We start from the raw sequence: 13,512 nt of genomic DNA on the forward strand, positions 1-13,512 counted from the left end.
AAATGACTGGCTCTAGGTGGCCTGCACAGGACTTGGGCCTATTTTCAGCCAATGCCCAAGGCAATGAAACAAATGGGCGCTTTAGGCAACAGTTCTGCTGCCAGAGGTTCTGGGGTTCTTAGGGCAGCATATGTTGAGCTGTGCTTGCTTTAGTGAACTCCTAAATGTCCAAAGTTTAAGTGAGCCTAACATGGAGACTACAGTTCAGACTCCTTGCTAGAGTGCGTCTGTCTCTTCTCCATGGCTCCTTTTACTTCAAGGCCATGATAGGAACATGTCACCAAATTTGTCAGAGTGCGAGATTACTCAGTGAGACACATTGGAAAGCCAAACAAGCTGTCTTTCGGGGTTTCCGTAGTGTAGTGGTTATCACGTTCGCCTCACACGCGAAAGGTCCCCGGTCCGAAACCGGGCGGAAACATGGGTCTTTTCCTTCTTTGGTTACAAGGGAATTGATATTCACTCTTTAGACAACTCTGCTTGTCCAGCATTTTCTCTGTTTTACTTGCATCCCTATTGAGAATTAAGTCTCTTGGTTTTGTCTTCTGTAGGTTGTGTGCTAGCCAAACAAAGGACATCAAAGAGCTTGTCAAGAAGAAGATCGGGGCCTTCAGAGGTGGCAAAGGGATTGGAAGTGGGAAGAGTGCAAGAGGAAAAGTTGACTTGAGTCAAGGTGGCTAATGAACGATACAGCAGGAAGCTGAAGTGGAAAGTGCAGCAGAAGAGCATGAGCGAGGTTTGGTGCAGCATGAAGACCATGTGCAGATGAGATCAGCCAACACAAGAGGAGTGGAACTGACTGGGCCACTAACTTGCTCTTCAACTGACTAGATTCTTATGCTAGCGTGTGCTAATGCTAATGTACCTGTGGAGCAAAGTGCTAGAAAGCCAAATGAGGTTCCACTGAGACTTGAACTCAGATCGCTGGATTCAGAGTCCAGAGTGCTAACCATTACACCATGGATCCCTGCCTGAAGCACACAAAAGATCTGTGTCAAACAGGCATAAAAGTGTAGTTCCTGGTAAACCGATGGGGATTTCTACACGGCCAGCCAAATTTTACCTGTCATACCTGCTGCGAATCGCAGCTTGACGTGACCATTGCACTCCTTCAGAGGTCCTCGTTAGTATAGTGGACAGTATCTCCGCCTGTCACGCGGAAGACCGGGGTTCGATTCCCCGACGGGGAGTGAGCAGTTTCCTTCTCTGTTCTGCCTTTTACCTGCAATGACCACACACACCTTAATCGCACACCAGATCCTAGTCAATCTAATAATCTAGTCCTATAATGGGCTTGAAGAAACATGAATTCCACCTGTGCGCTCACAAGTCGAAAAGGTCTTCTCAGAAAGAGCTCCCATCAGAAGATATGCTAGTCCAAGAGAACACTGCTTGTGCAGCGTTTTCTCTGTTTTACGTGCGTCCCTACTGACAAATAAGTTTCTTGGTCTTGTCTTCTGTAGATTGTGTGCTAGCCAAACAAAGGACATCAAAGAGCTTGTCAACCAGAAGATCAGCTCCCATGACAAGAGATGCAATCTTGAGATCACAATTTGCATTGTCAATACAGCCATAAGTGGGGGAGTGCTTGAAGAATGACACAAATGGGAGTTCCCTCCTTCTCAATAGTCCTACATGATCTGTTATAAAAGTCCACAAATGTAAGAAAGCATTGAAATGCTCCTTTAATTACTACGGGGTATGCAAGCTCAGTTTCCGTAGTGTAGTGGTTATCACGTTCGCCTAACACGCGAAAGGTCCCCGGTCCGAAACCGGGTGGAAACATGGGTCTTTTCCTTCTTTGGTCACAAGGGAATTGATGTTCACTCTTTAGACAACTCTGCTTGTCCAGCATTTTCTCTGTTTTACTTGCATCCCTATTGAGAATTAAGTCTCTTGGTTTTGTCTTCTGTAGGTTGTGTGCTAGCCAAACAAAGGACATCAAAGAGCTTGTCAAGAAGAAGATCGGGGCCTTCAGAGGTGGCAAAGGGATTGGAAGTGGGAAGAGTGCAAGAGGAAAAGTTGACTTGAGTCAAGGTGGCTAATGAACGATACAGCAGGAAGCTGAAGTGGAAAGTGCAGCAGAAGAGCATGAGCGAGGTTTGGTGCAGCATGAAGACCATGTGCAGATGAGATCAGCCAACACAAGAGGAGTGGAACTGACTGGGCCACTAACTTGCTCTTCAACTGACTAGATTCTTATGCTAGCGTGTGCTAATGCTAATGTACCTGTGGAGCAAAGTGCTAGAAAGCCAAATGAGGTTCCACTGAGACTTGAACTCAGATCGCTGGATTCAGAGTCCAGAGTGCTAACCATTACACCATGGAACCCTGCCTGAAGCACACAAAAGATCTGTGTCAAACAGGCATAAAAGTGTAGTTCCTGGTAAACCGATGGGGATTTCTACACGGCCAGCCAAATTTTACCTGTCATACCTGCTGCGAATCGCAGCTTGACGTGACCATTGCACTACTTCAGAGGTCCTCGTTAGTATAGTGGACAGTATCTCCACCTGTCACGCGGAAGACCGGGGTTCGATTCCCCGACGGGGAGTGAGCAGTTTCCTTCTCTGTTCTCCCTTTTACCTGCAATGACCACACACACCTTAATCGCACACCAGATCCTAGTCAATCTAATAATCTAGTCCTATAATGGGCTTGAAGAAACATGAATTCCACCTGTGCGCTCACAAGTCGAAAAGGTCTTCTCAGAAAGAGCTCCCATCAGAAGAGATGCTAGTCCAAGAGAACACTGCTTGTGCAGCGTTTTCTCTGTTTTACGTGCGTCCCTACTGACAAATAAGTTTCTTGGTCTTGTCTTCTGTAGATTGTGTGCTAGCCAAACAAAGGACATCAAAGAGCTTGTCAACCAGAAGATCAGCTCCCATGACAAGAGATGCAATCTTGAGATCACAATTTGCATTGTCAATACAGCCATAAGTGGGGGAGTGCTTGAAGAATGACACAAATGGGAGTTCCCTCCTTCTCAATAGTCCTACATGATATGTCATAAAAGTCCACAAATGTAAGAAAGCATTGAAGTGCTCCTTTAATTACTACGGGGTACACAAGCTCAGTTTCCGTAGTGTAGTGGTTATCACGTTCGCCTTACACGCGAAAGGTCCCCGGTCCGAAACCGGGCGGAAGCATGCGTCTTTGCTTATGCGTCCTGATATAAAAGTGTCTGACTGCAGGCACTGCTTGAACTTGTGGGGTTCTACTGCTGTTTGGGACACAGACAAGAGAAAGTACTCAAATCTGGTTCAGGTCTCTGACATCTGTAACCTTTGGATGCTCGTCTTGCTAAAGAGTTGTCTATGGCCCAAATTTCTGCAAACTCCACAGACTTCACACAAATCAACAAATCTCCAGTCGCTATATTTCCTGAAGATGGAGGCACAGACTAAGCTCTTGGAAATGACTGGCTCTAGGTGGCCTGCACAGGACTTGGGCCTATTTTCAGCCAATGCCCAAGGCAATGAAACAAATGGGCGCTTTAGGCAACAGTTCTGCTGCCAGAGGTTCTGGGGTTCTTAGGGCAGCATATGTTGAGCTGTGCTTGCTTTAGTGAACTCCTAAATGTCCAAAGTTTAAGTGAGCCTAACATGGAGACTACAGTTCAGACTCCTTGCTAGAGTGCGTCTGTCTCTTCTCCATGGCTCCTTTTACTTCAAGGCCATGATAGGAACATGTCACCAAATTTGTCAGAGTGCGAGATTACTCAGTGAGACACATTGGAAAGCCAAACAAGCTGTCTTTCGGGGTTTCCGTAGTGTAGTGGTTATCACGTTCGCCTCACACGCGAAAGGTCCCCGGTCCGAAACCGGGCGGAAACATGGGTCTTTTCCTTCTTTGGTTACAAGGGAATTGATATTCACTCTTTAGACAACTCTGCTTGTCCAGCATTTTCTCTGTTTTACTTGCATCCCTATTGAGAATTAAGTCTCTTGGTTTTGTCTTCTGTAGGTTGTGTGCTAGCCAAACAAAGGACATCAAAGAGCTTGTCAAGAAGAAGATCGGGGCCTTCAGAGGTGGCAAAGGGATTGGAAGTGGGAAGAGTGCAAGAGGAAAAGTTGACTTGAGTCAAGGTGGCTAATGAACGATACAGCAGGAAGCTGAAGTGGAAAGTGCAGCAGAAGAGCATGAGCGAGGTTTGGTGCAGCATGAAGACCATGTGCAGATGAGATCAGCCAACACAAGAGGAGTGGAACTGACTGGGCCACTAACTTGCTCTTCAACTGACTAGATTCTTATGCTAGCGTGTGCTAATGCTAATGTACCTGTGGAGCAAAGTGCTAGAAAGCCAAATGAGGTTCCACTGAGACTTGAACTCAGATCGCTGGATTCAGAGTCCAGAGTGCTAACCATTACACCATGGAACCCTGCCTGAAGCACACAAAAGATCTGTGTCAAACAGGCATAAAAGTGTAGTTCCTGGTAAACCGATGGGGATTTCTACACGGCCAGCCAAATTTTACCTGTCATACCTGCTGCGAATCGCAGCTTGACGTGACCATTGCACTGCTTCAGAGGTCCTCGTTAGTATAGTGGACAGTATCTCCGCCTGTCACGCGGAAGACCGGGGTTCGATTCCCCGACGGGGAGTGAGCAGTTTCCTTCTCTGTTCTCCCTTTTACCTGCAATGACCACACACACCTTAATCGCACACCAGATCCTAGTCAATCTAATAATCTAGTCCTATAATGGGCTTGAAGAAACATGAATTCCACCTGTGCGCTCACAAGTCGAAAAGGTCTTCTCAGAAAGAGCTCCCATCAGAAGAGATGCTAGTCCAAGAGAACACTGCTTGTGCAGCGTTTTCTCTGTTTTACGTGCGTCCCTACTGACAAATAAGTTTCTTGGTCTTGTCTTCTGTAGATTGTGTGCTAGCCAAACAAAGGACATCAAAGAGCTTGTCAACCAGAAGATCAGCTCCCATGACAAGAGATGCAATCTTGAGATCACAATTTGCATTGTCAATACAGCCATAAGTGGGGGAGTGCTTGAAGAATGACACAAATGGGAGTTCCCTCCTTCTCAATAGTCCTACATGATATGTCATAAAAGTCCACAAATGTAAGAAAGCATTGAAATGCTCCTTTAATTACTACGGGGTATGCAAGCTCAGTTTCCGTAGTGTAGTGGTTATCACGTTCGCCTAACACGCGAAAGATCCCCGGTCCGAAACTGGGTGGAAACATGGGTCTTTTCCTTCTTTGGTCACAAGGGAATTGATGTTCACTCTTTAGACAACTCTGCTTGTCCAGCATTTTCTCTGTTTTACTTGCATCCCTATTGAGAATTAAGTCTCTTGGTTTTGTCTTCTGTAGGTTGTGTGCTAGCCAAACAAAGGACATCAAAGAGCTTGTCAAGAAGAAGATCGGGGCCTTCAGAGGTGGCAAAGGGATTGGAAGTGGGAAGAGTGTGTTACGACTGTGACCGTAATTGTGTGTGGATTTGAGTATCTAGGTGCTCCTCCGGGATTGGTGCATCCAGGGTGGATGGCTCACACCGATTGGCTGAGGACTGGGAGACAGCGGATAAGAAGAGCCCGCCAGGGACTGCCCAGTCATTCATCCTCGGCCCAACCCAGCCGGCAGACCGGTCACTGTATCGACGTATTATGTAATGTAAGAGCATGTAGGGGTGGACCGCCTTTTTGGTTAATCAGTTTTCTCCTGTTTTTGTTAGGTAGGGAGGAAAGTGATTGTCGTTTTGTTTAGTTCCTTTGAGTAGGTAAGTTTCGTTTATTTTTGAGATAGGCTGCTTATGTTTGTTGTTTTGGCCTTGGGTTCACCCTGAAGCTATGATATGCTCCCTTCCTTTGTTTAACCGCACCTATGGTAAATAAATCACTGTCACAAAATAGTAAGTGTGTGACGTGCTGCTTGGGGTTGGACGGGGATGGATCACCCTTTATGTTGTGGTCTGGCCGCGCCTAGACGGGCCATAACATAATTGGGGGCTCGTTCCGTTTCTTTTCTCGCTTGTTGGTTTGTGGGGTTGGCGTGTTTTTTTTTCTGGTTGGCGGTTTTGTTTTTGTGTGGGGGTGTGTGTATGTGAGTATGGAGTTTTCGCTGGACGGTTTTGTGGGGGCACCTTCATGGGAAAAAATTGACAAGTGTAAGAAAGCGGACCTGCTCATTGTGGCTAACTCTTACGATGTGGAAGTGTCTTACAGTGCTCGCAAGGCAGAGTTGAAGGATGCCCTGGCTGAAAGGCTAGTGGAAAAAGGTGTGCTTCTACCACGGGGAGGTGATGCGGAAAACATGCCAGTGACGGGCACAGATGACACTGCGTTTGAAGCGGCTGCTGACGCAGGTGATGCGTCTGCTGCTGGCACGGAGGCTGATCGGATTTTTGAATCCGGTGAAGGTTCGTCCACTGAGGATCTGCGCCTCACGCTCCGCATAAAGGAGGTGGAGACCCGCAACAGGCAGCTGGAAGTGCAGGCTATGCATCTTCGTATCAGGGCTCTTGAGCTCGAACGGGGCTCAGCGGGTGTTTCCCCAACGTTGTCAAGCACAAGTGCTTCTTCTGCTGGGTTTGACATAAGTAAACACATCAAGTTGGTTCCCCCGTTTCGCGAGTCTGAGGTGGACTCCTATTTTAGTGCATTTGAGCGCATAGCTGCTGCTTTGAAGTGGCCGAAGGAGTTTTGGTCCCTCCTACTCCAATGTAAGCTTGTGGGGAAAGCCCAAGAGGTGTGTTCAAGCCTGTCTATGGAGCAGAGTTTAGACTATGAAACTCTTAAGAAAACTGTGCTGCAGGCGTATGAACTTGTCCCTGAAGCATATCGCCAGAAATTTAGGATTCTTAATAAAGCTGCTAACCAGACTTTTGTTGAGTTTGCGCGAGAAAAGAATGTGTTGTTTGAGAAATGGTGTTGTTCATGTAAAGTTAAAACCGTGGAAGAGTTAAAAACTCTTATTTTGCTGGAGGAGTTTAAAAAGTGTCTGCCGGAACGCATCGTGACTTATTTAAATGAACAAAAGGTGTCGTCTCTCACTGACGCGGCTCTCCTGGCTGACGAGTTTGTTTTAACACACAAAAGTGTGTTCTGTGCACAGAATTCGTTTCAGGAAAATTTATCTGAACGAAAATGGTCACCAAGTGCGGTGCGTAAAAACGTACCACAGTTTAGTGCTAAATCAAACGGTCGGGAATGTTTTTATTGTCACGATTCAGGGCATCTGATTGCTGCGTGTCCAGTATTAAAAAGAAAAGAAGCGAGGGGCACTAAATTTCCCGCAGGCGTGGGTTTGATTAAAACCGCTTGCTCGCCAAAAGTGCACGTGGAGGCTGAACAAAACCCGAAAACTGACAAGAGCAGTTGTATGCCGTTGGCCCGTTTGCGAAACTCAGAAGCGTTAGAAAACTTAGACTCTTTCCTGTCGCATCTGTCAGATTCCGCCCGCAAAGATATCCTTGATCTGATTGAAGCTAATTTGCTGCTTTTCTCTGACCATCCGCGGCAGACGTCTGTGCTCTCTCATGATATCGTTGTGGAAGTTGATAAGCCAATAAAGCAACATGCTTATCGAGTAAATCCAACCAAGCGGAATTTAATGCAACAGGAAGTCGAATACCTGGTTAAACATGGGTTAGCTGAGCCCAGTAACAGTGCGTGGAGTTCACCCTGTATTTTGGTGCCTAAACCAGATGACACCCCACGTTTCTGTACCGATTTCAGAAAGGTTAATGCTGTCACAAAACCGGATTCTTTCCCTCTCCCCAGAATGGAGGACTGCATTGATCGTGTCGGCTCAGCTACATACGTCACTAAATTAGACCTGTTAAAAGGATATTGGCAAGTCCCGTTAACCCCCAGAGCTTCTGAAGTCTCCGCGTTTGTAACTCCAGATCATTTCCTCCAATACACGGTAATGCCCTTTGGGTTGCGAAACGCACCCGCAACATTTCAACGTCTAATGCAGAAGGTATTGTTTGGAGTGAGAAACTGTGAGGCATACTTGGATGACATTGTCATTTATTCTCCAACATGGTCAGAACATCTGGAAACGCTCTCTGAGGTGTTCAGACGTTTTTGTGAATCTTCTCTCACACTAAACCTCTCTAAGTGTGAGTTTGGTAAAGCCACCATTACTTATCTAGGGAAACAGGTCGGACAGGGGCAAGTGCGCCCTGTTGCTGCGAAAGTACAGGCCATTGTTGATTTTCCTGTCCCGCAGACAAAAAGAGCACTGCGTCGTTTTTTAGGAATGGCCGGGTTTTATCGAGGGTTTTGCAGAAATTTTTCTGATGTGGTTAGTCCCCTAACTGATCTTGTTAGCCCCTTAAAACCTTTTATTTGGTCTCCAGCATGTCAGGTGGCATTCGAATCTGCCAAAGCATTGTTGTGCAGTGCACCAGTGCTAGCTGCGCCGAATTTTGAGCGCCCTTTTAAACTAGACGTTGACGCCAGCTCGTGTGGCGCAGGCGCTGTTCTGTTACAGGAAGATGATCACGGCGTAGATCATCCCGTCTGCTACTTTTCAAGAAAGTTTAACAGACACCAGACCCATTATAGCACCATTGAAAAAGAGGCCCTTGCTTTACTCCTTGCGTTACAGCATTTTGAGGTCTATGCTGGGTCAGGTGTGCTGCCTGTGCAGGTGTTTACCGATCACAACCCACTGGTGTTCCTTTCCCAAATGTGCAACTCCAATCAAAGACTTATGCGCTGGTCCTTGTTGTTGCAAGATTTTAACTTGGAGATCAGTTACAAGAAAGGGAAGGATAACGTATTGGCTGACACCCTGTCTAGAGCACTGTCTCCTTGAATTAAACATTTTGGGGTTAATGTTAATTCTTGGGTAAGGGGGTGTTACGACTGTGACCGTAATTGTGTGTGGATTTGAGTATCTAGGTGCTCCTCCGGGATTGGTGCATCCAGGGTGGATGGCTCACACCGATTGGCTGAGGACTGGGAGACAGCGGATAAGAAGAGCCCGCCAGGGACTGCCCAGTCATTCATCCTCGGCCCAACCCAGCCGGCAGACCGGTCACTGTATCGACGTATTATGTAATGTAAGAGCATGTAGGGGTGGACCGCCTTTTTGGTTAATCAGTTTTCTCCTGTTTTTGTTAGGTAGGGAGGAAAGTGATTGTCGTTTTGTTTAGTTCCTTTGAGTAGGTAAGTTTCGTTTATTTTTGAGATAGGCTGCTTATGTTTGTTGTTTTGGCCTTGGGTTCACCCTGAAGCTATGATATGCTCCCTTCCTTTGTTTAACCGCACCTATGGTAAATAAATCACTGTCACAAAATAGTAAGTGTGTGACGTGCTGCTTGGGGTTGGACGGGGATGGATCACCCTTTATGTTGTGGTCTGGCCGCGCCTAGACGGGCCATAACAAGTGCAAGAGGAAAAGTTGACTTGAGTCAAGGTGGCTAATGAACGATACAGCAGGAAGCTGAAGTGGAAAGTGCAGCAGAAGAGCATGAGCGAGGTTTGGTGCAGCATGAAGACCATGTGCAGATGAGATCAGCCAACACAAGAGGAGTGGAACTGACTGGGCCACTAACTTGCTCTATAACTGACTAGATTCTTATGCTAGCGTGTGCTAATGCTAATGTACCTGTGGAGTAAAGTGCTAGAAAGCCAAATGAGGTTCCACTGAGACTTGAACTCAGATCGCTGGATTCAGAGTCCAGAGTGCTAACCATTACACCATGGAACCCTGCCTGAAGCACACAAAAGATCTGTGTCAAACAGGCATAAAAGTGTAGTTCCTGGTAAACCGATGGGGATTTCTACACGGCCAGCCAAATTTTACCTGTCATACCTGCTGCGAATCGCAGCTTGACGTGACCATTGCACTGCTTCAGAGGTCCTCGTTAGTATAGTGGACAGTATCTCCGCCTGTCACGCGGAAGACCGGGGTTCGATTCCCCGACGGGGAGTGAGCAGTTTCCTTCTCTGTTCTCCCTTTTACCTGCAATGACCACACACACCTTAATCGCACACCAGATCCTAGTCAATCTAATAATCTAGTCCTATAATGGGCTTGAAGAAACATGAATTCCACCTGTGCGCTCACAAGTCGAAAAGGTCTTCTCAGAAAGAGCTCCCATCAGAAGATATGCTAGTCCAAGAGAACACTGCTTGTGCAGCGTTTTCTCTGTTTTACGTGCGTCCCTACTGACAAATAAGTTTCTTGGTCTTGTCTTCTGTAGATTGTGTGCTAGCCAAACAAAGGACATCAAAGAGCTTGTCAACCAGAAGATCAGCTCCCATGACAAGAGATGCAATCTTGAGATCACAATTTGCATTGTCAATACAGCCATAAGTGGGGGAGTGCTTGAAGAATGACACAAATGGGAGTTCCCTCCTTCTCAATAGTCCTACATGATCTGTTATAAAAGTCCACAAATGTAAGAAAGCATTGAAATGCTCCTTTAATTACTACGAGGTATGCAAGCTCAGTTTCCGTAGTGTAGTGGTTATCACGTTCGCCTAACACGCGAAAGGTCCCCGGTCCGAAACCGGGTGGAAACATGGGTCTTTTCCTTCTTTGGTCACAAGGGAATTGATGTTCACTCTTTAGACAACTCTGCTTGTCCAGCATTTTCTCTGTTTTACTTGCATCCCTATTGAGAATTAAGTCTCTTGGTTTTGTCTTCTGTAGGTTGTGTGCTAGCCAAACAAAGGACATCAAAGAGCTTGTCAAGAAGAAGATCGGGGCCTTCAGAGGTGGCAAAGGGATTGGAAGTGGGAAGAGTGCAAGAGGAAAAGTTGACTTGAGTCAAGGTGGCTAATGAACGATACAGCAGGAAGCTGAAGTGGAAAGTGCAGCAGAAGAGCATGAGCGAGGTTTGGTGCAGCATGAAGACCATGTGCAGATGAGATCAGCCAACACAAGAGGAGTGGAACTGACTGGGCCACTAACTTGCTCTATAACTGACTAGATTCTTATGCTAGCGTGTGCTAATGCACCTGTGGAGCAAAGTGCTAGAAAGCCAAATGAGGTTCCACTGAGACTTGAACTCAGATCGCTGGATTCAGAGTCCAGAGTGCTAACCATTACACCATGGAACCCTGCCTGAAGCACACAAAAGATCTGTGTCAAATAGGCATAAAAGTGTAGTTCCTGGTAAACCGATGGGGATTTCTACACGGCCAGCCAAATTTTACCTGTCATACCTGCTGCGAATCGCAGCTTGACGTGACCATTGCACTCCTTCAGAGGTCCTCGTTAGTATAGTGGACAGTATCTCCGCCTGTCACGCGGAAGACCGGGGTTCGATTCCCCGACGGGGAGTGAGCACTTTCCTTCTCTGTTCTCCCTTTTACCTGCAATGACCACACACACCTTAATCGCACACCAGATCCTAGTCAATCTAATAATCTAGTCCTATAATGGGCTTGAAGAAACATGAATTCCACCTGTGCGCTCACAAGTCGAAAAGGTCTTCTCAGAAAGAGCTCCCATCAGAAGATATGCTAGTCCAAGAGAACACTGCTTGTGCAGCGTTTTCTCTGTTTTACGTGCGTCCCTACTGACAAATAAGTTTCTTGGTCTTGTCTTCTGTAGATTGTGTGCTAGCCAAACAAAGGACATCAAAGAGCTTGTCAACCAGAAGATCAGCTCCCATGACAAGAGATGCAATCTTGAGATCACAATTTGCATTGTCAATACAGCCATAAGTGGGGGAGTGCTTGAAGAATGACACAAATGGGAGTTCCCTCCTTCTCAATAGTCCTACATGATCTGTTATAAAAGTCCACAAATGTAAGAAAGCATTGAAATGCTCCTTTAATTACTACGGGGTATGCAAGCTCAGTTTCCGTAGTGTAGTGGTTATCACGTTCGCCTAACACGCGAAAGGTCCCCGGTCCGAAACCGGGTGGAAACATGGGTCTTTTCCTTCTTTGGTCACAAGGGAATTGATGTTCACTCTTTAGACAACTCTGCTTGTCCAGCATTTTCTCTGTTTTACTTGCATCCCTATTGAGAATTAAGTCTCTTGGTTTTGTCTTCTGTAGGTTGTGTGCTAGCCAAACAAAGGACATCAAAGAGCTTGTCAAGAAGAAGATCGGGGCCTTCAGAGGTGGCAAAGGGATTGGAAGTGGGAAGAGTGCAAGAGGAAAAGTTGACTTGAGTCAAGGTGGCTAATGAACGATACAGCAGGAAGCTGAAGTGGAAAGTGCAGCAGAAGAGAATGAGCGAGGTTTGGTGCAGCATGAAGACCATGTGCAGATGAGATCAGCCAACACAAGAGGAGTGGAACTGACTGGGCCACTAACTTGCTCTATAACTGACTAGATTCTTATGCTAGCGTGTGCTAATGCTAATGTACCTGTGGAGCAAAGTGCTAGAAAGCCAAATGAGGTTCCACTGAGACTTGAACTCAGATCGCTGGATTCAGAGTCCAGAGTGCTAACCATTACACCATGGATCCCTGCCTGAAGCACACAAAAGATCTGTGTCAAACAGGCATAAAAGTGTAGTTCCTGGTAAACCGATGGGGATTTCTACACGGCCAGCCAAATTTTACCTGTCATACCTGCTGCGAATCGCAGCTTGACGTGACCATTGCACTGCTTCAGAGGTCCTCGTTAGTATAGTGGACAGTATCTCCGCCTGTCACGCGGAAGACCGGGGTTCGATTCCCCGACGGGGAGTGAGCAGTTTCCTTCTCTGTTCTCCCTTTTACCTGCAATGACCACACACACCTTAATCGCACACCAGATCCTAGTCAATCTAATAATCTAGTCCTATAATGGGCTTGAAGAAACATGAATTCCACCTGTGCGCTCACAAGTCGAAAAGGTCTTCTCAGAAAGAGCTCCCATCAGAAGAGATGCTAGTCCAAGAGAACACTGCTTGTGCAGCGTTTTCTCTGTTTTACGTGCGTCCCTACTGACAAATAAGTTTCTTGGTCTTGTCTTCTGTAGATTGTGTGCTAGCCAAACAAAGGACATCAAAGAGCTTGTCAACCAGAAGATCAGCTCCCATGACAAGAGATGCAATCTTGAGATCACAATTTGCATTGTCAATACAGCCATAAGTGGGGGAGTGCTTGAAGAATGACACAAATGGGAGTTCCCTCCTTCTCAATAGTCCTACATGATCTGTCATAAAAGTCCACAAATGTAAGAAAGCATTGAAATGCTCCTTTAATTACTACGGGGTACGCAAGCTCAGTTTCCGTAGTGTAGTGGTTATCACGTTCGCCTTACACGCGAAAGGTCCCCGGTCCGAAACCGGGCGGAAGCATGCGTCTTTGCTTATGCGTCCTGATATAAAAGTGTCTGACTGCAGGCACTGCTTGAACTTGTGGGGTTCTACTGCTGTTTGGGACACAGACAAGAGAAAGTACTCAAATCTGGTTCAGGTCTCTGACATCTGTAACCTTTGGATGCTCGTCTTGCTAAAGAGTTGTCTATGGCCCAAATTTCTGCAAACTCCACAGACTTCACACAAATCAACAAATCTCCAGTCGCTATATTTCCTGAAGATGGAGGCACAGACTAAGCTCTTGGAAATGACTGGCTCTAGGTGGCCTGCA

The 13,512-nt window shown here is 46.5% G+C and overlaps 20 non-coding genes across 20 annotated transcripts; 14 read left to right on the forward strand and 6 right to left on the reverse strand.

Moving 5' to 3' along the window:
• Positions 1–348: 348 nt before the first annotated feature.
• trnav-cac (transfer RNA valine (anticodon CAC)) lies at positions 349–421 on the forward strand. Its single transcript has one exon. It is a non-coding gene; the product is annotated as a tRNA-Val (tRNA).
• Positions 422–895: 474 nt separating this feature from the next.
• Positions 896–967, reverse strand: trnaq-cug (transfer RNA glutamine (anticodon CUG)). The gene has a single exon. It is a non-coding gene; the product is annotated as a tRNA-Gln (tRNA).
• A 151-nt stretch (positions 968–1,118) lies between these two features.
• On the forward strand, positions 1,119–1,190 carry trnad-guc (transfer RNA aspartic acid (anticodon GUC)). The gene has a single exon. It is a non-coding gene; the product is annotated as a tRNA-Asp (tRNA).
• A 522-nt stretch (positions 1,191–1,712) lies between these two features.
• Positions 1,713–1,785, forward strand: trnav-aac (transfer RNA valine (anticodon AAC)). Its single transcript has one exon. It is a non-coding gene; the product is annotated as a tRNA-Val (tRNA).
• Positions 1,786–2,259: 474 nt separating this feature from the next.
• On the reverse strand, positions 2,260–2,331 carry trnaq-cug (transfer RNA glutamine (anticodon CUG)). The gene has a single exon. It is a non-coding gene; the product is annotated as a tRNA-Gln (tRNA).
• Positions 2,332–2,482: 151 nt separating this feature from the next.
• On the forward strand, positions 2,483–2,554 carry trnad-guc (transfer RNA aspartic acid (anticodon GUC)). Its single transcript has one exon. It is a non-coding gene; the product is annotated as a tRNA-Asp (tRNA).
• A 522-nt stretch (positions 2,555–3,076) lies between these two features.
• Positions 3,077–3,149, forward strand: trnav-uac (transfer RNA valine (anticodon UAC)). Its single transcript has one exon. It is a non-coding gene; the product is annotated as a tRNA-Val (tRNA).
• A 614-nt stretch (positions 3,150–3,763) lies between these two features.
• trnav-cac (transfer RNA valine (anticodon CAC)) lies at positions 3,764–3,836 on the forward strand. The gene has a single exon. It is a non-coding gene; the product is annotated as a tRNA-Val (tRNA).
• Positions 3,837–4,310: 474 nt separating this feature from the next.
• On the reverse strand, positions 4,311–4,382 carry trnaq-cug (transfer RNA glutamine (anticodon CUG)). The gene has a single exon. It is a non-coding gene; the product is annotated as a tRNA-Gln (tRNA).
• A 151-nt stretch (positions 4,383–4,533) lies between these two features.
• trnad-guc (transfer RNA aspartic acid (anticodon GUC)) lies at positions 4,534–4,605 on the forward strand. Its single transcript has one exon. It is a non-coding gene; the product is annotated as a tRNA-Asp (tRNA).
• A 522-nt stretch (positions 4,606–5,127) lies between these two features.
• trnav-aac (transfer RNA valine (anticodon AAC)) lies at positions 5,128–5,200 on the forward strand. Its single transcript has one exon. It is a non-coding gene; the product is annotated as a tRNA-Val (tRNA).
• Positions 5,201–9,608: 4,408 nt separating this feature from the next.
• Positions 9,609–9,680, reverse strand: trnaq-cug (transfer RNA glutamine (anticodon CUG)). Its single transcript has one exon. It is a non-coding gene; the product is annotated as a tRNA-Gln (tRNA).
• A 151-nt stretch (positions 9,681–9,831) lies between these two features.
• trnad-guc (transfer RNA aspartic acid (anticodon GUC)) lies at positions 9,832–9,903 on the forward strand. The gene has a single exon. It is a non-coding gene; the product is annotated as a tRNA-Asp (tRNA).
• Positions 9,904–10,425: 522 nt separating this feature from the next.
• Positions 10,426–10,498, forward strand: trnav-aac (transfer RNA valine (anticodon AAC)). Its single transcript has one exon. It is a non-coding gene; the product is annotated as a tRNA-Val (tRNA).
• A 468-nt stretch (positions 10,499–10,966) lies between these two features.
• On the reverse strand, positions 10,967–11,038 carry trnaq-cug (transfer RNA glutamine (anticodon CUG)). The gene has a single exon. It is a non-coding gene; the product is annotated as a tRNA-Gln (tRNA).
• Positions 11,039–11,189: 151 nt separating this feature from the next.
• trnad-guc (transfer RNA aspartic acid (anticodon GUC)) lies at positions 11,190–11,261 on the forward strand. The gene has a single exon. It is a non-coding gene; the product is annotated as a tRNA-Asp (tRNA).
• Positions 11,262–11,783: 522 nt separating this feature from the next.
• trnav-aac (transfer RNA valine (anticodon AAC)) lies at positions 11,784–11,856 on the forward strand. The gene has a single exon. It is a non-coding gene; the product is annotated as a tRNA-Val (tRNA).
• Positions 11,857–12,330: 474 nt separating this feature from the next.
• trnaq-cug (transfer RNA glutamine (anticodon CUG)) lies at positions 12,331–12,402 on the reverse strand. The gene has a single exon. It is a non-coding gene; the product is annotated as a tRNA-Gln (tRNA).
• A 151-nt stretch (positions 12,403–12,553) lies between these two features.
• Positions 12,554–12,625, forward strand: trnad-guc (transfer RNA aspartic acid (anticodon GUC)). The gene has a single exon. It is a non-coding gene; the product is annotated as a tRNA-Asp (tRNA).
• A 522-nt stretch (positions 12,626–13,147) lies between these two features.
• trnav-uac (transfer RNA valine (anticodon UAC)) lies at positions 13,148–13,220 on the forward strand. The gene has a single exon. It is a non-coding gene; the product is annotated as a tRNA-Val (tRNA).
• Positions 13,221–13,512: the final 292 nt, after the last annotated feature.

The sequence above is a fragment of the Rhamphochromis longiceps genome, linkage group LG8 (genome assembly GCF_057381845.1).
Source record: "Rhamphochromis longiceps isolate RC_006_pf linkage group LG8, R_longiceps_female_GT1.1, whole genome shotgun sequence".
Classification (NCBI taxonomy): domain Eukaryota; kingdom Metazoa; phylum Chordata; class Actinopteri; order Cichliformes; family Cichlidae; genus Rhamphochromis; species Rhamphochromis longiceps.